This window comes from Neodiprion pinetum, chromosome 4, assembly GCF_021155775.2.
Source record: "Neodiprion pinetum isolate iyNeoPine1 chromosome 4, iyNeoPine1.2, whole genome shotgun sequence".
Lineage (NCBI taxonomy): Eukaryota > Metazoa > Arthropoda > Insecta > Hymenoptera > Diprionidae > Neodiprion > Neodiprion pinetum.
Window position 1 is genome coordinate 28986970 of NC_060235.2, and position 23926 is coordinate 29010895.

The 23926-nt window shown below is 45.0% G+C and overlaps 1 protein-coding gene across 1 annotated transcript in view; it reads right to left on the minus strand.

Moving 5' to 3' along the window:
• The window catches only part of LOC124216295 (roundabout homolog 2), a 215038-nt gene that overhangs the window by 36973 nt on the left and 154139 nt on the right, over window positions 1-23926 (minus strand). The window lies entirely within an intron of this gene.

Below are 23926 nucleotides of genomic sequence, written 5' to 3' on the forward strand. Positions count from 1 at the left end.
CCACAGGTTAAATCCTCTGTCGATCTAGATGATTGAAAGGTGGTTCCAGATTTACTAGCTCCAAAGTATGCCAGAGGCCTGCTCGTCAATCGCGCGGCTAAGCCTACGCAACATAAAAGCTCCGTTCGAACCCGCGTCATCTTCTCTCGCGAAATTCGATCTGACGTGCAGGTGATCGGTCGGTGGTAATAAACCTCGTCTGAAACGTAAAGAAGTCGGATTTTGCACCCTCGACAAGAGACTTGATATAAATGGAACGGCGCGAAGACGATATTCTTTCGAAATGAAATGTAAGACAGTTTGCGGACCGAGATGAGAAACTGCAGGGAGTAACGCAAGCCGTGATTGTAATTGAAATTTATTCGATGATCTGTAGTAGTGGCTCTCGGAATGGGGAGCCAGGCTGGCCATATACGTAACAGAGAATTGAAATTCAAGGCGAGTGAGGTGAGTTCGCACGATCGATGTTATAACGTGAATTTTTTTCCTCGATCAAATCCCGCACTGCCTGCAAACACTCGGACGTTTCGAGAACGACGACCGGTTTTAGTTTCTTTCGTCTCGCGATCCGCGAATACCAACAAAGTAATTCTGCGGATCGAAATTATTATCGGGAGCAGATATAAACCAGTGTTACACCCCACGCGTCTACCAGAGTCTGCCGATCGTACGAAACAAGCCCCGTCAACGTTCCGTTGGACAAAACGAGCGAGCCGCAATGCGAGTTTAAAAAAATGAACGAACGAAAAACCCCGAGGGTACAAGTAAAAAGTACAAGGTGTACAATCGACAGAAAATAAGGTTGAGAAAACCACTCGTCGATGTTCGCGTGTGTAGGTATCGGAGGGATATCGGAGGACGCTGCAGGACCTGTAACTCATAAAGGCGCTGCCGGACTCGGCAACTGCATCCATCAATGTTCGATATCCTACTTTGCATGCCGTCGGGACGCCGTCGGATTTGTAGCCTCGGTGTAGGTCGGGGAATAAAAAATATTTTACAGTATATAAATTTATGGATGTACACGCACAGCCGCTCCAATGCGCCCCTACACGCACTTTACATGCGCCTCGAACGCGAGCGGATAGGTACTCGATGTTGTTTAAACCCTGTCCACTACTGGACACGAACGTTTGACGTGCGCGCGATTGATTCGAATGGCGGGAAATCGATCGAAGGACGCGTGGAAACGCGCTCCGAACGTGTATCCATCGAACGCGTGTACCTGTTATGTACTTTCGGACGAGGGTATAAACCGCATGAGATGCGTGGAAGAGAATGAAACGGAATCGAATCGCCCGAAATTTACTTTTGGGTGTTTATATGAGAAACAAAATTTTACTCATCTTCCATCTTCTTTGAAAATCGCGCCGTTAACTAATCGAAACCTATGGAACAGCTTGACGACTCAAACTGTACACGGTTAGAAAAAAAATGTCCCAGCAGGTCTATTCAAGTTTTTGTGTTTATTTAACCATTTTTTAATGTATTAATAAGTGAAAAGAAAGTACAAAGTATAAATTAAATGTTGATGTGACGGTTTAAATATTAAAATTACAATAATATGTGTCATATTTAATAACAGAAACGTAACAAATAACACAGACATAAAGTGAACCTGCTGAGATATTATGTTTAGTTAAATTTTTCTAACCGTGATATGAATGTTGAAAACTCGGAAGTCGCTCGATCAACCTTTTGCCACCTAATGACCCTTTTCATCCATCGCACCTCAATCGTGTAAGACGAATAGCTCGCAGCATTTCCGCAATCGTTTGCCGTGCCAGCAGGTGCGTTATTAGACTAGGAAGTCCACGATTTAGAATTCCAGTAACAACTGACTGTGCGGTACGATTCTCACGTTCCAAGATAAGTTATTTCCATTCCTTCTCCACCAACTCGCCGATCTTATTTCCGGCTTAGAAGCCGGGGAACGCTTAGAATCTGTAAAATGAGCGAAAGAATTTTCAAAATCCAATGTAAAATTACCTGCGAAGTACCGCGACGCTTAACGAGCTAGTTTGTAGTACGTTCGTTAATCGTATAAGTTAATCGGCATTAACCGAGCCATTCTGAAACCTGAAATTTATAAGATTACATACGTGGCCACGTATGATTTAGTAGCTCAATTTCGGCGGAGCTGTGAAGGCTCACGTGAAACGATTTTTTAAATTACCGACGTGTCAGATTATTACATAGTTACACGCGGTTATTCCACAACGGAGATTAACGTACGTGCATATATTAACATTGCGTAAACGCTAGCGAAGAGAATTTCTTCCGGCAAGTGCAATCGGAGAACGTGAGAGTCTCCGCGGGCACTCTTGAAGAATCCGCACTTGACTCGAATTCAGCCGCCTTTCCCCCCCGCGAGAAACCAGAACCACTTACGCACAAAAAAGCGGGGAAACCGCTCCGGAGATCTCTGGTCCAAGTTTCAAGGAAAGAGAGAAATTCGGGGCGTTGCGTCGCATCAAAACGATGCGTGGACGGAGCGAACGGTCTGTCGAGTATCACTCGGCAAGTCTTGACGAATATAAATCTCTAATTATAATTATATACATTTTTTCCTGGTTTAAATTCTTCCTTCGATTCGATTACGTATCGCTCATTGCTTTCATCGTAATTGTATAAAGGCCCCTTTGTCGGCATTCGACAATTACGTAATTTTACCGATGGAGTAATTACTCGCGAACGAATTAGACCGTTTCAAATGATATCAAATTGTTCTCCACGGGCTTCCCGCAATTGATTTATACTTGTAATGGCTTCGGTAATACATCGCATTGATATTATTCGATTGATTTACGCTGAGTGGCTTATCGCGTATATAACATTATATTGTAAAATATATATAACGTGTACGTGCATTACCGTTTCTACGTCGAATGGGAAGCACTTTGATTTTTACAACCGCGGTATGCATACAAGCATGTACATATATAAAGCTTGAGATGACTGAAGAGAGTGAATTTTTGTCCAATTTTTATATCGGTATAAATCCATTCCTAAATATACCGACCTGCACCTGTCTGTGAGATCAACTGTTGGACGGTATATTTAAAATTGTATTGATGCAAGTTAGACAAGATAAAAAGTTGGTTTAAAAAGTGGTTCATCCGAAGAAGAAGAAAAACATATATTCGTTACATTTACATCGAGATATAAATACATCGAAACGACTCTATCGATAGTTTTCATTTCCTTTTATTAAATTTTTTTACTTCACACGCGCGTGAACACGAAGAATGAGCTTCGCGGCGAGGTATCTTCTTTTAACATGTTTCTTTTTCTTTTTTTACCGAAAAACTTTGAAATCCTCGACGTAGAATTTTAGGGTAAAAATGTTTACACTGACCCTAAATTAGCCCGGAGACATTCCCGAGCGAAGAGTGGTGGTGGTGGTGGTGGTGGTGGTGGGTAGTAGTCGAGGAGAAGAAGAAGAAGAAGCTAAGCTTAAACTAAAAATCACGCGCCGATCTTCGGTATATTTTTTGTGACGGTCTCATGCACTGCGCTACAGATGCTCGGGTTTACGTTTCGGCATCCTGGCCTCAGAAATAGAACCTGTCCTTTTCTTATTCTCTTCGGGGGCTATCCCTCTCCGTCCAACTGACGCCTCCCCCACCTCCTGGAGAGACTAAACAGGATGAGGTTAATACGATGGGCGCGAACCTTTGATCCCTCAATTCGTGGAGAAGCGAGTGACACTGCACGCGGTGAGTCGTTCGCTCGGTAATACCACGCGGCCCGTGGCTCGTCTAATGATTCAATTTCCCAAAGGCTATTCGTCGCGTATAATAATCCCCGCGCCATCGAGACACCCTTATACCGCCGGATTATTTGCTTCGGTTACACGAAGAAAGGGAACCCGCGGATCGTCCGTTTATTTATCGTTTTCTCGGTTCCCTGTCGGCGTGCGTCGCCTTCGTCGCCGATTCTTACCCACAGCTATAGGCCTACATACCGATTTGCAAGTCAATGGGGGAAACGCGTCGAACGTTATACCTCCTCGATACCTTCGCCCTTCCTCCGGACTTTCCGTATCCGGAATATACACACCTAGCTCTTCGCGTCGAGTCACGCGCGATTAATATAATCCCGTATAGGTACAACACCGTTCGTTCTTACCCTAGGGATTTATTTATTCATTTCTTTATCCCTTGTACACGATCACCGCGTGCAGTATTCGCTCTTCGACTCTCTCTCTTCCTCTCTCTCCGTGCCCACCTCTTCGGTCTTGCACTTTCAGCCAGACGACGCGAATCGCGTAGCGCCTGCACCGTTTGTCTCATTTGCGTCAATCCTCGACTGCGTCCCGCAGTCTGCCACTCGGCCAGACGAGTGATCCTCCAGCTCTAATTGGTCGAATAAACAATTCACGAGACTCGACAAGATCAGACAAAGTCACGTACTCTCGGCAGTTTATACAGATCCCGAGACCGTGAGACTGCGTAATTGTTCGAGTGTTGTAATTTCGGCGAATGCGTTATTGTACAAAAATATTGAAACTGCAACGTAAGATCCGACCAAAGTTTTCAAACGTCGGAATTAATATTTCTCCGTATTTTCTCTTTTTTAGAAATTAACTCGGCAATTATTTTTACATTGTAATTTGTACTTCGTTTCTCAATACTTGTATTACAATACTTAGTACCGCACTCTTTCATTACGTTTGTTAAATATCTATCCAACAAAACGGTTCAGTGTCCAAGACAGGGAGCATCGAGTGAATATAACTTTAGTACCTAAATTAGTGTCGACGAGAATAATAATTATAGTTTGAAGTAATTACACCATCGCGACATCGCTAATTGCCAATAAATAGCTTAAACGAATATAAGAATTTTAGAACCCCGTTCTTGTGTCAGTGATTCAATTTTGACCTGTCAAAAGGTCAGCAAAAAATATACGAATACAACGACACCTATACGTAAAACCAACAGGTATAATTTCCTCATTTGTCAAACTTGACTCATACCGAAGCCAAAACGATCGAGGATAATAGGAATGAGGAGAATGTGCGGCCGGTACTTTTCAGGTGTAAGCTTGCCAGGCCGAATTGAGTCTTAGTCGTAAAAGCGTGAGAGCAATAAGAAAGAGAGCAGAGAAGCAGAATAAATAAAAGACGGTGAACGAGAATGAGCGAGAAGAAGGTCCTACTTTACGAGTTTACCATTTTTTCCTCCCTGCGAAGCCTGCGTTTTCGTTTGCTTTCTTTGACGCACCGCACCATGCCGCACGCACTCACAGCGAGCTTTCCGTCTTTTTCTGCGCCCCGAAAGCTCCCTCATTGTCCGCGGCTCGTTTTCTTCGCCGCGTCCAAGTGTCGGACCGTGTGTCTTCGAGCGAGAGGAGCGTGAGCGGTTTTTATCAATTTCGGGGGCGCGGCGTGGGGTTTGAAAAACCGGGAACGGGGTCGGCGCTCAACGCTTACACGAGGAGCCGAATCGCTACGGCTGAGTTACGGCCTCTCCGTTTCTTCTCTCTTCTTCCACCAATCCGACTGCAGGGGAAGATGCGATCGGCCCAGAAGAAGCCCCCGATAAAGAACAAGGTGTTTCCTTAGCGGTTCACTCGTATTATCGTATGCAGCCGATGTCTGTCGAAAGCACCGAAGGGTGTAACTTGTATCTTAACAACGTATTCCAAGATTAAAGTTTTTATTTTTCACCACCGCGTGGAGATGTCCGCACGTATATGCCATTCGGCTTGTATATCCCTGCCACGCTATCTCGATCGTGTATTCCGTGTATACATACATACATATACGGTAATTTATAATTGGCCATCAAAGATAATAATTTCATCCTGTCAATTGCGGCGAAATATACACAAGCGCGGAACGCCGCGTCGCTGATATCTTTCTGCCCGCTCGGATATGCACGTAATACTCAATCGACGGGCAGATATAATACCGGTATGGAAAAGTGATAATGACGGGCATACAGGTATGGCAGGCGGGCACGGCTCGCCCTAACTCACCGGCGGATAAAGAAAACACAATATTTCGCCGACATAAATTCAGACCCCTCGAATACCGCGTTATACTGCATCGAGCTCGTAACTACGAGCATAACCCCGAATGCGAATGCTCGATTGGCGATCGTAAAATTTGTCCGAAAAGAACATCGCCGGGGATTAGGGATGAGAGATCCGAATATTCGAGAGAGGGATGGATATTTTTATACGTGTACGACGTGTGCGTGTACACGTCGCATACAGAGGGGAGGAAAGGCGGCCCGAGTGAATAACCCTGCGTCGAAATTGTTTAATAAAGTGCATAACGTTTTTCGGACCACAAACGCAGACGCCCACCAGGATGCAGCTGCACCGTCTGCGGGATGAAAAGGTGTCCAAGAAAGTTACGAGGTCTCGGAACGTGGAAAGGTGGATTATACACGGACTTGGACTGTATACGAGCAACACGTGGCCGGAATAAAAATCAACACGATTCGCGGACCGCTCCCCACCCGGCGCCAGTGTATGTACCGAGCAAACGATTTCGCATAAATCCGCAACAACGAATTTTCGCTTCTACAGGTATCTTGCGTTAAATATTCGAAGCAACGGATTTTCGACTAATTATATTCTTACGGTTTTAGCTGCTACCTTCTTTGGCCCATGCGCAAAGATTTATGAAATTATAAACGTACAAAACTTGAATTCTAGTTTCAAATTTTAATGATTTCGATATTCAATGGTGTGTATATATCGAATATGAATATTCGGGCGAGGTTAAAAATGTGTAAGGAATAGAAAATGTTAGGGTCACGATATCAAAGTTTCAATAATACGAGATGCTATATTGTAGAATTTACAAAATGTAGAAATGTCAAAATATCGAGAGCCACGATATAGAATCGTCGGAATGAAGAATAATGTAGCAGGTTTGACGACGCTCTTATATTTTACAGTTTATTCTGTACTTTACCATTCTATACATTCTGACTTTTCTACTTGTATAAACTTTTTATATTAAAAAAAAAAATTTGTTATATAGATATTCGTGTCTTTTAAAATTCGCCATTGGGATGATTGTGATTTTCTAATTCAACTTCTGCATTTTTACGCCCACCCGATCATTCTCTGCGTATTTCTGGACCAACGATTCTCGATATTTCTCCAATTTGAAACTCTCCGACTTCGTGTTTCTGAGACAATTTTCTTTTCAGAATAATGATTTTCTAGTAGTACTTATTTTCCTCTTTCGGGGTGACAAACGGGACAATTCCGAGATAGCGAGAGGCGCTGTAACGCCGACGCCTAGGGACTGCACCGACCGATACACGAATATCCTTTTAGCATTTCGCCGTTTTTACCGTTTTTGCGAGACCACCGTCGGAGGCATCGATGCGCAGCGCGATACCTGCGGTGAATACGAGTGTGTAAAACGGCTCGCGTGGCGTGCGAACTACATCCGCATGCAGCCGTGGATCATTCTTACCGTTCTTTTTCTTAAAAAGTGCGTAGGTGAAGTTTCGACGTATCTCGATGATTTGTGCTTGCGTCAAAAAAAAAAGATAAAAGATAAAGAAAAAAACTGAAACTTCATCCCGGAGGAACTTCGCGAGCGAATATTCAAACCAATAAGCATTTTTCATCCTTATCACGCAAGCCCTGTTGATTCTGTTCTGTGTATCAGATCTTTTCCCAAATATGTATCGATTGATGAATAATTCTATACCACGCGATAATATTATAGGTACGTATACGAGAATTGATCACGTATCAATTGCAGAGTCGTTTTGCCCACTCGCTAAACGTAATAGAGTGAAAAATAATCAAAGCCATAAAGTTAAAATACGAGCGAGCGTAAAATTTGTTTCGAAGCCGGTTGTTTTACGCTGCTCAAATACCGGATTTCGTTTCTATTCCGGGGTCACGGTGACAAAGTTGTGGCGTTATCCGCGGAGGCGTCGATTATATTTCACGGTACAAAGCGGTCGCCGAAGAGTTGGAGTGAGAGGGAATAAAGCGATCAAAAAAAGAATCAAAAAGAAATGAAAAAAAAAAAAAACGTTAAATCTTCGACAGAGAGGAAAAAATATCGTGGGATCAAAATGGCGCCCACGATCCGAGGTTTACGCATAGCGATGCGACGCGATGACTGCTCGGAATAATTACACGAAGCGGTTACAATGCACCGGGCATGGCGGCGTTGGACTAAAAAATGGAAATAATATATGCAGATAGCGAGAGATATAGGCGATAATTACGAGCGCTTAAGCCAACGCCACGCACGCCTTTCCTCCTGCACATCGGGTAGATATGCCTCTCACCGTTCATGCCGGGATTCGCGTGGGTCGAGACTCGATCTAATAACACGTTTCTTGCAAGCTTGATGTATGCCAGGATGTAACGCGAGTCCATCTTTATACCCTCGAATTTTATTCCCTCTTTCCCGCTTCTATAGCAGTTGTCGATTCTTCGCGTGTCTTATTCGTATACAGGGACAGTCGGATCGGGCAATTTTTATCTTAAACTTCGGCGGGACGAGGTTTGACTCTTCGAGTGTGTGAAAGGTGAAAGAAAGCTCGATAAGGTAACGACTCGACGCAGGTAAGGCGGGATAATTAAGAGAACCAGTATATGAGTTGACTTTGACTAATGGGGAAAGTACCGAGTCAGTCTTGAGCGGTTGACGATCAATGATCCGAGAAAATGATTTCAATTAGAAAGTCCGAAGGGTCCCTCGTGTGTCACAGATTTTATTCGTTCTTTCTCAGAAAACATTAACTATCCCAAATTTTTACCACCGGTCCCCTGAACTAGGAAGGTGTTCAAAACGGAGTGGGAATGAAATAGTGGCGCTCCGACATCTGGTGGCAAAAAAATACATGACGGAAGCTAGGCCATATTTAATTTTCAAATACCTTCTTCGTCGTATTTTTCGCAGCGTATCGATTCCACGTGAAAAAACTGAACTCTCACAGCTTGCACCGGGTCGACTGTACCTTTGTACTCGCATAATTGACCTAAAACCATCTGTTAATATCCCAGTCCTGGGCGCCATATTGCTCAGCCACGAAGCTACGTTTGTTTCCAATTCAACCGTCGAGAAAGCGGGGAGAAAAAAAGTTTGGAAAAGTGCATCCGCCTGAAGGAAAACAGTCAGAAGCACCGCAAGCAGAGGGGAACCGCAATGGCTGCAGGTTCGGGTTAGAGAGAACCGCGAGGCAAAGGAGAGGATAGCAAAGCGAGGTGCCGAGATACGCGCTTGAAACAAAAGGCGGGTAGAGTTCGGCTGTCGGCCATTTTGGACCTTCGCTTCGGTTCGAAACCAAAACCTCCGACCAGCTTCACTGGGCGGTCTTGCGTCCGTGGCGCGGTAGCAAAACACAAAGGAAGACAAAGCCGTGTATATTTCAACATCTAATTTAACCGGGTTTAATCTCGGGCTTATCTTCCGGCTACGCGAGTACGGCAAGACTGTACCTACTTCTCCTCTCAACCTTGTTAAGCGATCCTTACCGAGAGCCACGACGATGCTTCCCCACCGAACGAATACTCCATTCACGCTGGCGCCGGTTGTAATTGGCTCATTTTCCATTTATGTTATTCATTCCTTTACTCCGGGTTTCTTTTTTTTTTCAAATTCTATATTTTTTTTTCCTACACAAATCGAGTTAAGGCCAGAATTTCACCGGATAACCAATTATATGTATACGAAAATGTTTAAAACGGTCTAAACCACAACCTTTTGCTTACAATTGCAGTATGAAAGGGTTTTAAAAGTGGTACCTTTTTTGATTGCCTCAGAAAAAAAAAAAAATATTTACACTTGTGATTTTGACACTGTTTTATTCTAAACTGGATGGAACTGAAGGAATTGCAATTCAAATCCCTGGAAAATGTCGAATGTTCTTTTTTCTTCAGGTATCTACACCGTACCAAATTCTTTAATAAATCCAATCGATTCCGTGAATTGCAGAATTGTTGTAGCTAGCTGGTCAGTTTTTTTTTCAAACCCGAAATAATAATTCCTGAACAAGATACATATCACGTACAACGTCAGTGCGAAATGGGACCGAGGCGATGAGAGAGAGAGGGAAAGAGTGGCTGTTTTCGTAGCAACCGGAGGCGTTGTTTCCTGTTGGCGTAAGGCGGCGAAGCCAGCTCAGCGACTCTAATTCACTCTTCCCATGGTTCCGGGCTTTACGGCGAAGGAAATAAGCGTGTTGGAAATACGATTCGCGCTTTCTTATCTTCTCTCGTTACGTATGCGGCTTCGAGCGCCACCGAGGTTTCTTCTTTACACCGGTAGGTATACAAGTACGAATCACCGAAGAGCTGTTGCATTCTCGTGCTATCTAAGCTGTTCCCTGGCGTTTCAACGCCGTGCCAGGGAAATACGTGTACGTATACCGTTCGTTCACCAGAGGTAGGTATAGGTGGAATTTTTAATCGTATATAAATACAGGTTCCCATCGAGATATCCTTCTATGGAAAATTGGTCCCGCGACGCGATGCGACGCGACGTATAACGCTGCTACCTGAAGCACGAAAGACGCGTTGCGTAAGAGGCTCGTGCGTTTACACGCAACGCGACGCAACGCGACGCAAACTAGGAACGTGCCTCTCGTCGGTAAATAGTAAACGGTTCGAGGGTTCGAATCGGAGAGAGCGGAATTGCCGCACACTGCCGAGGAACGCGGCGAGGAGCTGGACACGTGTTACCTGATCACCTGTCACCTTATCTCGGGAGGAAAGATCGCCAGCGACGAGAGTCTGTTTATAAGATTCACTCCTGCCGTCCGTCGGAACGATCTCAATAACAATTAACCTACTCGGGAGTATATTTAACGCTATGATTTTATCAATCAGTCATCAATCAGCCCCGCTATCGTTCCTCCTATAAATCAGAGATGTGTATACGTACGCGCTTCCAGCCAGCTTCCGAGTCAAAGGCACGACGAGAAAAAAAAAAGTACTATTAATTAGATGCGTAATTCGAACGATTAATCTGTAACGACGATTGGAGTCGAGGAAAACGGGTCTTTCAATGTATCGTCATTGCAGAAACGGATCGAATTTTCGCAGCATTCATCATGACCAGTTTATCCGCACGCTAATTCGTTTCGCAGCAATAGCGGTTGAAGTCACTCAGCAAAAACGTTGCTTTCTGTCTGCGGTTAAGAAATGATCGGCTTGTTCGTATTTTGATTTTTTTTTTTTTTATAGATACGAGTGTCTCGAATCCGATGTCAATGAACTTGGAATTCAAATTGCACGGCGGGGAATTCCGGCGGCCACATTAATTCTTCTCAGAGATAAAGTCCCGTCCATGTACCTGTGTTATATACCTATACGTATATGCTGTTCGAAAATCATGTAATTAATTGCATCCGTTTCAAAGCTTTTAGTATCTCTATACTTCGGTATTAATTGCCGATAGCAACGATTGAAAACCCTGCCGCGGGAAACGCGTAATTAACTATAAGCGTAGGAGGGACTTTTTCTATGGTGACGTTTCAATTTAATTGACGACGTACGCGTATAAAGTTAATTGGAAACACAAACGCAGGACAGCTGTACTAATTTTCGGTGTAAGAGTGATCGAAATTAAAATTTTACGCAGGGGTTGAGAGGTTTGGAAAAACGGTCTTGTCAATTGTAAATAAATTACGTTTCTTCCACAATCGCGTCTCCGAATCCCGTAACTGCACGAGACGCCGTATCAATACCAAGAATCTACAATTTCAATTCTCTTAGCAGATTTGCTCGAATAATTGATCCGCATTACACCGCATCTGCATCAGACAGGAATTGGCGAAGGTTTAAACTTGGAAATAATCGTTGCTAATCTATCGCGAGTCTTTCGGTGCGGCACAAGGTCGATGGCAGTGGCGCTGATAAACGTCCGTTTGTTCCATTCGACGTTGTTATAAAGATAGTCGAACGTGACGTCGGCGCAGGGTGATTGGCGTTGTAGGGAGAGGGATGGATTCCACGTACTATTTGATTGGATAATGTCGAGCGAATTAAACCAATCGTGGGATTAATTGTCTTCCGGTGATGTGTCGCACATGCGGTCTCTGCTGCAATACTCCCAATACACGTATATAAACGTGAACCGAACGCGAACCCCGCACTTCGGCGTGTTTTACATCAGTAGGATAAATTGTTCTCGTTAATTGGGAAAAAGCTTGGGACTCTTTTACGTGTCCTAGGTATTCTACGTATATAGACGCACATATGTAACATTGTATGCATATATATACATTATACGGGCGTGATTGCCGAGAGCCGTTGTATCACAGCTTTCGTCTCTATCTAGCTGCATGCACGTATCGTCCTGAAACCGCCGTAGTACAGGTCCGTAAATATCTGTTCACGTGATTCGGTTGTCCAAACCTTCGCGCCGATTTACCACGAGCTCCGTTTCACTGGGACGGAATAATAGACGGCTAAAACAAAAAAAGAAAAAAAAAAAAAGTGCAAAAAGATCGAGCGTACCGGAGTTGATTGGTAACGAAAGAAAAGCAAAGAAGGAAAAAATTCAAGCGATGCTGGAATTATTCCATCGAATTGAGAGTCTGAAGCGCGAGGGAAAAAAATTTGACGGCATTGAAACGCGAGAACGAAACCGTTCTCCGGTTTTCTCGGCGAGGCTTTCGTGCACAGTGTGCCTAGTCATGAACAGCGCTGTTTGATATTCCTGAAACCACGGGGCGATAAGGTAGAAAAAATTACATGAAACCTACGTGTAACGGCTGCAAGTCCAGCTGCCGCCGCGTACGGAAGGTTTTGAACCGGTAACGAAGCCTGCATGTCGTCTGCAGAGTCGTGGAAGAATTTTTTAGCTTTTGTCCGACAATAAAACGCTGATATATTTGTCTCGAGGCTCGACGGGAATCCTGGGACGTCATTTGTATCGGGTGGGTGCCACGATTTTTTTTCTTCTCTCCCTTCCTTTTCTCCCCGCACTGCTACCGGAGCCTTCACTCTGCCACCTCGTCGGATCGTCGAAAGTCGGCGGGACAAACGAGCACGGAGGTTCGATTTAACTGTCACATTTGAATTCCCAAAAGCTCGCGGCGAGTTCTCCGTGACTACTGCTACATGCGTTTAACATTTAAATTGCATTGTTTCTGTCGAGGGATGTGTCCATTCGTTTGCTTCGTCTTCGACGTTCCGATCCGCAGATTTCGTCGTCGAGTAAGCCGGTCAGATTTCAAAAATCGGCAGCCTGCGGTCGCGTCTCGATACGTTTGCGCGTAGCGCTCGACCGCATAAATCATCACCGAGTAAATTACACCCGGAAAATATTTTTCATTCCCCTCGCAATCATTCATATTCATTAAAAGGAATGAACGGCAATTACTCCGTTGGAAAGCCGACCGCTAGGTCCTGTCTGTATAATGTATAGTATATCTCGGTTAGTTACTTATGCGGATCTATTTCAAGCATTGCACCGAACTCGGTCCGTGTAATCCGAAGGAGAGATCTCCCGGATCGACCAACTTTGCCTATTTTGCATATCGACTGATCTGCACACGCCCATCTAAACTGGACTTCGTGCCGAAGGAAGAAAGGCCAAACTTGAAAGGTGGAAGAATTGAAGTGAGCTTTCCGAGATTATCGACTTCTTCGAAACGGGAACTCGAAAGCATGACGAATACCCATTTCTGGAGAACCGTCACGGAGTGAAAAGCTTCTCGAATCCGTGCTTCGCGTGCAATAAGAAATGTTCCCATGCAATAATTCTCTGTGTACGTATAACGGCGTGCATAATATTCTTTACTGGAGGTATAAAATAAATACCCAATTTCGCCGGTAATATGACAAAACTGTCACCCACATGCGCGTCACGGTTATTCACCGGGTCCTGAACGGTACGTCGTACGTACTTGTAGGTATTATACCTACGTATGTACAGTGTAACGTACGACCTCGTAAACCTGGCAATGCCTCTGCAGGCTTCGTATACATATATAACTCGACACTGCACACAACCGTGCGAAGCTGTAAGCTATCTAGGTTTCCACTCTGCAGCGAATGTCGTCACCGCGTGACGCGCTGGTTTCCTCGGGGTTATTTGCAATAGGTTAAAGCGAGCCGAGATGGACTGCGATACCTTTAGCGTCGAGTCAAATTTTTATCTCAAAACAATAAATAACTCTTTGAAACAAGTATAGATTTTTCCAAGACTTACCGCGCGATCTCTCGGCCAACCCGTCAATCGCCGTTTTTTCATTGAAGAAAAAGATAAGTTTGCTTACCTGTAACGAGAAGAAAAAAAAACATGTGTTAAAATTGTGCAAGACTGAGGGAAATGCTCAAAAACAATACCCGGGGGTTGTTATTCTATGCTTTACAATTCACGCGAGCGTTCTTCCTGTAGAGGTATAAAAAAAAAGTATCGCTGCAGCAATATTGCTCTGAAACACGAACGGATCTGTTCGGTTCATCGGCTTCGATGTCAAAGTCGAATGGATCCCAGGCGTGCGAACTGCAATGTCCTGCTGTTACACGTCCACCCATCGAAACGAAAAGCGAGAACGAAAATGGGGATGATGAATCGACTGAATCAAAGTAAAATAATTCTCCAGTATCGGTGGATGGGTTCAAGCGGTTTCCCTGTTACAGTTACAATTTATACGTGCCTCTGAAAAACGTTTCGATGTATTTTGCACCCTTTTTTCCCCTCAATTTCCACGATATTTCCCGTATATATGGGAAATGCCAGGGCAAATGCTGGTGGGAATTATTTTTCATCACTACCTGTCACGTTGCAGCAGCTTTTGGATCAGGGATCCACCGGACGGACCCCAAGGTCCAGGGGTGCCAACGCCACGAGGACACTCGATCACTCAATTAGTACGCGGTGTTGGTGGGCGTGGTCCGCCGGCGCACTCGAAGGCATATATCACTAGCTGAAAGCACCACCGTGCAGAGAGAGGGAGAGGGAGAGGGAGGGGGGGGGGGGGAGACAGAGAGAGAGAGAGAGAGAGAGAGAGAGAGAGAGAGAGAGAGAGAGAGAAAGGCCTGGACAACTGCACGGTGTGGCGAGGAACCCGGGCGAATGGTGTGCAGATGCAGCAGAGAACGCGTACATTCTGAATCACCAACAGCCGATGGGTCACACCGTGAATTTACTCCTGGTTCAACATTTGCTTAATTATACTCGATAGCCTCGACCATTTAACGTGGGGACCCGGAGCCTGACGGACTCCAATGAACGGGACTTGAATCGCGAGGCTGCGAAATTGGGGAAGGCTTTGAGCCGTCGCGGTTGTGTTCCGGCTTCATCGAATCCCGATATGTCTTTGTACGGATTGATTTATTCCCACGGATGGTTCAAGTGCCGAAATCATTTTCAACCACATTTGGAAGTCGCTGCGTTTAACGGTGTTTGAGAGTAGTTCGAGGTTTCGCGATGCCTGCTTTCTCTCGCTCTTTGGTCAGTAAGTAAAAGGTGTAATGTAAAATTAAAATTTTTGGGTATTTTCGGAACAACAAAAATTTGGTTGACGATGTCTACTTCAAACTCTCAGCGTATCTGAGAGATCAGATTTTGTTTAGAACTTTGAACCCAGGTAAATGAACGATGATGATCTAGAGATTAATAAAATTTTTAAAGTGATATTTCTTTCCACCTGCTCTGGAAGCGAGCTTGCAAAGTACGACGAAACCGCAGCGTCAAGTTTTCATCTCTTTATTCAAGGGGTTCAAGGCAGACGTTGTTTGTTAGCATCTTGAGCTGACACTGCGGGAGAGAAAAAAGAGAGAGAGAGAGAGAGAGAGAGAGAGAGAGAGAGAGAGAGAGAGAGAGAGAGAGAGAGAGAGAGAGAGAGAGAGAGAGAGAGAGAGAGAGAGAGAGAGAGAGAGAGAGAGACCAAAAACAATGCTTTCTGTTTACTCTTCTGCTGTTTATTTAGAGAAAGGGAACAGAAGGGAAGAAAGAGAGAGAAAAAGATAAAATAAACAAGAAATGTCCAAGAGCTATCTTCAAGCTCCTCGGGCTTTGGTAATTAATGCAATTCTGAGGTATGCTAATTCACTCCTTCGCCACATTTACCGTCTTCACATTTCGCGCCGGTGGGTCGCGTCGTACTGAATTTACATATTTTCCTCCGACCAAAAAAGCTTACACAATACCACGAGGAAATAGACTGTCTCGTCGTCGCTTCGTGGCAGCTGCATGAACAATTGGAATCTCGAGCTGGAAGGACGCGGATGAAGTCTTCGAAAATGACTACAACAATATTCACGGATTTCAGAGCTCAACGCGAAACAATGTATTTCCTGATTTTGTAATTACAATTTCGCATCGTTGAAAAATCTTTCTCTCTCTTAGATCACGTAATACCTTTAGCGCATTTTTTTCGATCGATTAATCAATCCCGCATGTCGTCGTAAAGATAAGTTTAAGTCATCATAGTCAAGCCGTACGATAAACGTGACTCGTTGAGTGCTTTGACAACAATGCGTGATTTGATTTTCCATTCAAGTCACGTTGGTCTCGGGTCTCCGTTTCTCTTCGCTGCGGGTCACCACCCAGGGGATGACGTCGTCACCGCAGGGAACTGCTCTCCGGATTTCCTCGTTCCCTTGGAAACGACCTATTGCGCAGTCAGGTCCTCATTTCCCCTCTTATTTTCCTTAATTATAAAAAAAAAGATCCAAATTTTTTCAATGCAAATAATACCACTGGTCTAACATTTTCCTAAATTTAATCAAGGTTTTTCACTTCACTTCGCCTTTAAGACCTTCGTTTACAGTGGTTTAATTTAAAATCGATATTGAAATTTGAATATGATAACAAAAAATATCACTATGCTTGATATTATCATGCCTAATATTGTGAGACAAATAGGGGAGGTTTTATTGGATGCTGCGGATTAAGAAACATCACAAGATTTGTATGAGAAGGGATTTTTTTGTTTCCCGACTGCATTTTTAGTTTAGTTTCTCGAGCCTGCTTGTCGACGTTTATCCAAATCTTTATGGATGAATACGAGCCTGACTTCGTGGCAATTCGGGCCTGAAAAATGTTTGACTATGTAAATGAACCGGAGGAATATAAGTAAATTTCGTAGCTGGTCAGCGCGGAGAGAAATTTCGTTTCGTGTGAAAAAGCATGTATATTCCAAGGTTTGAGGTGTTTAATTGAGCCGCTTAAAGCAGGCAATAAGCCCAGGTGTATAATATCCGTATAATCCAGTCCTGAACACGCGTCGCACGTAAATGTATACGTATATAAGGATATATACGTACCTATATTAGAGGTAATGAACTTTGACGCGGGTTCCGCGTGGTTGTAGTAACAGAATAGCTAATTATAATAGGAAGCTGTTCGTGCGAGGCAAAGTGGATATTGGAAATAGGAAATTGGTTCGAGTCGCAGGATCAGCTTCTCCTGTACATGTACCGAGGTGAGCAAACCCCGCAACGTGATGGGAATACCGAGACACCCGTGCATCTTTCGTTTTGTAGTCGGACATTTAATTTGGAAATCGGCGCTCCCTGCGAGTCGATCCGATCGCCGATCTCCGATCTTCGTCTCCGTTTTTTTTTTTTTTTTTTCTTATCCGTTTCGCTCTATTATTGTTACTTCAACCACGCTATACTCACGGAGCGACTCGATTATCCAGCGAATTAAGAGCCCGGTTCGATTGAGACGTTCCTCCGAGCTTCGAGCGTCTCAATCATTGCGGCTTACCAGCTGTTGATAAAGAAACTCCCTATCCCGCCTACGCAATTACGCAACGGTGATGCACTCGTGGCAACGCGAACAAAGTTGCGTAACTGCGACCGTGATCGCACGGTCCCTTTGCTCTCTCATGAATGGCCGCACTTGTTTCCAACCCATTTAGCGAAAAATAAACGTCCCGTAAACAGGCACGGGATTACCCGTAACCACAGGTCACGAACATATTCAGCCAGCAGCGCGAACGCGCATGCAGTTTTTCATGTTAAAAAGGCTTGAAAAACGTTGCAATTCAGTTGTTTACCACAGGTGTTTAGTTCTCCACTGCAGCAATTGGATGCCGCGAGGGTATTTTCCTCGAAATTAGTTGGATTGTAAACAATAACTGTAAATTTTATGATTGAATTTCAAGAGTTTGGTTTTCAAGATTAGAAATCGTTGTTATCAATAGTTGCTTTTAACTTCGATCTATGAGAACAGTTACTTAGGTATTGTTATAGTTTCAAATAGATTCTTTGACTTGTTAGAGGGTTATCAGATAAGTTTAAGGATTAGACAGTCGAGGTTTGTTGGTTATAGTTGCATGTAGCATGTGCATTGTTATCGGTTTGAAGAATTGATTTACACGGACCTCATATTTGGTTCAATTAGCGTTTTAGAATTTCTTCGATGCATGACACGTGCAGGTATTAGTTACGCTAAATAGTAAAACAGAATTGTCGGTGCAGAAACTTCCAAAGGTTGTAGAATAATATGTCAGTACAAAAACTTGTGTCCAAGTATCACATACGAGGGAAATAATGCGGTTTTTCCATAAATAATAACATTTCGCACTGTAACACAATCGAGCGGAAGGAGTGATTACAGGGTTGAGTATCGGAATAAGAATAAGGGCAGCGGGAGGAGGAAAGGTTCTAAATCATTCAGCGATTCCTAATGATTACGTCAATCAATGGCGGAATTATTCCCCGCGTCTCCTCTCCGCTCGGTTTGCTCACTCCGGCTTCTCTGACCGGTCGCGTGTTCCGACCACATCAGGGTGCAATCGATGTCGCGGGGCGAGGCGAGGGGCGAGCTTTTCCGGAATAAGGGCGGGGGTGAGTGAATTTCTATTATATTTCCGGGCAGCTCGTGGGTATATCGCGTGACCCGGGAATTGCTCGCGATCTCCCACCCCCCCTCTTTCTTCCATGGCTTCGGTGACCCCCCGCTGCATGCAGACGATGTCTAGCAGACCGGAGCGCACCTTCGGTTAGCGGAGCTTTTCTTCGGCGGGTAACACCCGGCCGGCTTGCAGGTGGTTGGAAGATATACACCGTGCAGCTCGGGACCCTTCTATTTTCATATACTTTTCTTAGTTACGTTATTTATGGCCCCGTTCTTATTATACACCCAGGTATCAAAACGAGCGGCAATGCGCTCCACGCCGCGGTTAACATTTACCTGGGGGAATAGGTTGCGCCGTGAATTTTCCACGAGCTTTTGATCAATCGGAAAACTTGTCGGAATTGATTGTTTCGTCGGACGGATGGAATTGCAAATAAGAGGAGGTGATGTTGGTGGGGGTGAAGGTCTAGCGCCGGATTCTTGAAAACCTGTCTTACAGAATTTTCAAAAATCAAATTGCAGAAAAGTTAAATTATAAAGAGTCTTGCTAATTATAAAAAGTTTTCTACACTCCACTCTCTTACACCTCGATTCTTCTACATTTCGAAATTCTTACGTTACACGGATTCATCTTCTATTTATTCGGACCTTCCCACATTTTTACCCCGTGTGTTCCGAAATGAGCAGATGAATTTCTATATCATCGAGACACGTCGGGATCGAACTGAGAAATTACCTCAACCTCGAACGTAAGTTGTGAAGTTATTCTTGACGCGATTTCCGAGACCGTCGTCAAGCGGACGGACAGCCAGGAAGACGACCAGGTAGCCCCCGGCGGTATCGCTGGTCTTATCGAGACCAATTCCCTCTTCTACGTTCCGGACGATAGGTTGGATCACAGCCCCGATTAACCCGTGGGTATCCGGGGCAGGGAACGATTTTCTTGCCTTTGGTTTTACTGTCGCGATGTCGGAAGATACCTCTGACGAACAACTCCGTACATCCGGCACCGCCGCATAAAGTGTCAATCGAGGATCGACGATCAGCTCGGTGTCGTCCCTGGCTCTACAGGGTCTAGATTTCGTTTCGTCCCAGTCAATTTTACGGCCCATTTCTCACGCACACCCGGACCACGAGCCAAGGGTCGTAGAAATCACAGTCGGAATCGACCCCGACTTCTTTTTTCACTTTCAATCAGACCGTCGATTCACAATACCGTTTTTATACCTGCGGGAGGAAATTGACGGAAGAGTCGGATGCGCGGATTTTTTCCATTCGTCAAATCGGTACGATTCAGTTTATGTGATAAAATTTGTGCAGCTATACTTTCAGGTGTTAATTGACTTTGGTAGGGAGTCGTTAGTAAGGGTTCACCATAAAATCACCTCCCTTCTACGACGTGGATTTCCTTCTCCCGAGCACGATTCCACCATCAGCCATGCGCAGCCCTACTGAATCTCCCAAAGTAAATGATGGTAATTCTTCTAATTGGCAGGATACCGACGACATTAATCAGAAAATAAACACAAACACGAGATCGCGTTATCGCGACGTGCCCTTCGTCGAATCGGGAACCCTGCAGCCTCCCGTCGCCTATCAGGGTTTTCCCATGGTTTCCCACAGCAGACCAACGGCATAAAATAGGGGACGAGAGGAATCCCTCGGCCAGTAATACACGGGCGTCTTAATTAAGGACTCCCTCGTTCCGAGTCCGAGTCCAAATCGTATCCCACGTAAAAAGCGGTCGATGGGCGGATGTGAGACAACGAACGCGTCACGGACCAACTTCACTTTGTATTATCAGAAGGGGAATTGATCGCGGCTAGGCCGCAGGCAGAAAGTAAGTGCCACTTGGGTCAGGACGCGAGGTTTGTACGCACAAATGAGCGAATGCCTTACTCGAGTCTTCAATGTGCGTAATTTGAAATCATATCGGTTAATCGTTCGTCATAAAATGCGGGGAAATTGTGGCGGGAAGCGTCGCGACGCCTTGCGCCAGCTATATTGTACACATAACGGCGGGTCGTACGAATAAGCGTATCAATAGATTTTATAGGATCTCGTAACAATGCAATAACAATTATTACGTGTGGATTGACGTCGAGACTCAGGAAACACGTCTGCGTTTTTTCTGATCTTTTGGACGCTAATTTTGTGAGCGGAGCAGTTTTTTACTAAGTCGTGCAATGAACGTCTGCATGTCTAGATATTGAGAAATAGATCGTCAATTCTCAATTTCAATTTTTTGAAAAGCTTGTTTGAGAGTTGAGGCTTTGTTTTTCAAATTCGGGACGTGGGATTGATTGGGCCCGAATACGGCGAAGGTAAGAAAGAGAGCGCGTTGCAATTACGGGGCCTAAAGAGCCGCGCCATACCGGTCGCGCCGTTTGGCGTTTCGTAGCGTATAAAGTGACACGATTCGCCCATTAGCGGTGGGTGCCCTTCGGTCCCTTGGGACCCCTGGAACCCTTGAAATTTTGGTCCCGTGACTGGATGAGCGACGGGCGCGTCACTCGTCGTCTGTCGCTGTTTCTGGGTGGGTGTGTTTCGGCTCCTCCATGGCGGCCGAGAAATTTTTTGTTCGTCTAATGGTTGCCGGCGTCGAAGCGACTCAACCGTTATTAGTATTTGATACGTGCGAAGCTGATTTAAGCACGCGTGTGACTCGCTTCTTTCGTCGCTCTGCGTCGAGAATTATTATAGGTATAAGCTGCGTTCACGGCGTGACGTTTAATTGGCGGAGGGTGTACTAACAAATTCGAATTATTAACGGACCCCATTACGCGATTATACGACCCGTCGTGTGCTACACGACGTGCGGTACAACGCGATGTAATAGCTAGTGCGGCCTAGCCGCGCGGAATGTCGCGCAAAAGTTGCTAGTTTCATCATCTTTTGAAGATAAGAAAGCGAAAGAAATGAAAAAGGCTAATAAGAAAGAAAAAAGCGTGGACCGAGTTTCTCCAGTCATGGCAATTAAATGACGTCATACCGGAGTAGCTCGCACACTGCAGCCTCTATATAAAAAGAGCCCCGTGCCGCATAAAAACACAAAGGCGCGTGTAATTTGTATTAATGGTTTTCCACCGTGGCCTTACGGTCAATTGACGTAATTCCAGGGTATTAAGTAACCCTCAATTTTTCGCTGCTATACGTTGACAAGTTGCTTTTACATCGGGACCGTCCCTTCGGAGTTGACTATTCTTAAAGCCTGTTCGTGGTTTTATTTTTCCTCTCCTATAAATAACAATAAGCTGCTACGTTCGTTGTTTAGAAGATGGAATTATACGCCCGGTGGTAAATTAACCAAGTAAAAAAAGTAATTCTCTCAGCAACAAAGAGACGGTCTAGAAAATTCTTCGGTCTTTGTTCCCTGCACGTTCGGAAAGCAATTAACAATCTGATATGAAATCAAATCGCAGAATCTTCTCCGTCGAAACATACCTACAGCTAAATATTGCGCCAACGCAATTAGCACTTGTACGAAATACAATAACGAAAATTAGACGCTGACCGCGAATCGAAAGAGAATCCGCGGCGTTGATGAAAAAGTGAGTGACTGCGTGGCGAAACGACGTCTCGCAAAATGATTTCAGACCGTCTTGCAAGTATAACCGTCGGTAAATTTGCGGTGCATGGTACGAAAAAAAGAGAGGATATAACGGATTAATTTTACGCGTCTTATTTTTTTGGCAAGTGTAGCGAGCCGAGATGCGAAAACCGAGAACTGGAACCGAGGGACCGGACGGGGTCCAAGGGGACCACCCATGCGTCCCAAGGGACGGGATGGGCATCATTGGCAACGGCTTCGCGCCGTCTTCTCGGCTGTCCATTAGAGCGTAGATTACGTATGGGTATACATACAAGCACACCCACCTTTTATTTCCCTCTTCTCTCACGCCGATCTCTTGGCACTCGGTCCTTATCCGGTTTTCTGTATCCTTCTTTTTTTCTTCTACAATTCGGTTGTTTTTTCAAAGAGCTAGGCAGCTTTTCGCGCGCTTTCTCTCTCGCTCTCTCTATTTCTGCAGCAACTTCCTTTATTTCTTTCTTTCTTTCGGCTGATCGTCTTCCTTTTTTCCCCCTGCACTCATCCTCGACTCTCTGGCTGCTATCTATCTCTTTATACTCGGCGTAGGAAGCCTGCTGCAGTTGCTAACTCCTCGCGGCTTCTTCCTTTTGTTAAATTTCGCTACATAGGTAACCTACCTAGAGCTATATCCTCCCTGTACCTATACATCCTTCCGATGAATTACTCCTGTTTCTCTCGCCAGCAACTACTTAGCTAATGGCACCACTTTTTACCTTCTTCCGCACTCCTTCGCTTCATGCCGGCTGTGTTTCCTAGATCTTCCCACGTTCTTTTTCTCGCTTTCCTTCCATACGTACCCATACCTACTTAAATGTACGCGTTCCCCAAACCTTTTCCCCGGTGGTTCCTCGTCAATTGCTACCTTTTTCCTTTCTTTCTTTTATCCGCGCCCGCGAAAAATCGCCAAGCTCCGTGGCCTATTCAAACGTTCCCACACGTTCCATCGCGTAAACGATCGTTGATTTCGTAACGCACCTTTTCTCTCCTTTCCACGGTCATGCAGGGAGAATAACGGGCATCCAAACCGCGGGCATATGTTGCCCCCGCCTAATGTTTTTCCAACGAGTTTTTCAGTCCCTCTAACCAACGAACGAAGATTAATCTCTCCCCCGTCCTCGGAGCCGCGCCACTTCTAACGAGATTAGAAATGCTTGTCTTTCCAGTGGCGAATCAGCGTCCCATGGCGGCGCTATCCATTGTCCAGATCTCGAGTCCGGCTATCGAAATAAGAAAAAAGGGCAGCATTCTTTGCAGCCTTCATTGGTCCTCGAAGAAAGAAGGGACTCTCGACGGCTGGGTGTCGCCAGCAGGTCGGGGGAGGGGGGCGAGTGACTTGGCGTGAAATATTTTCCAGTCACCGAAGATTCCTCTCGGGTGAACGACTGGCGATGATCAATCCTCGAGATAACCGCTCAACCAAAATAACAACACTCACGGGCGCGTGGAACCGCGAAACTTACACCGCGGATGCTTTGCGACATCGCTTCCTCGTAACGCGGAGCGATCGAATTTGAGGTGAAATCGTCCATATGCAGCTTTGCAAGCTCGGGGATGAACGCGGTTTTAGGCAC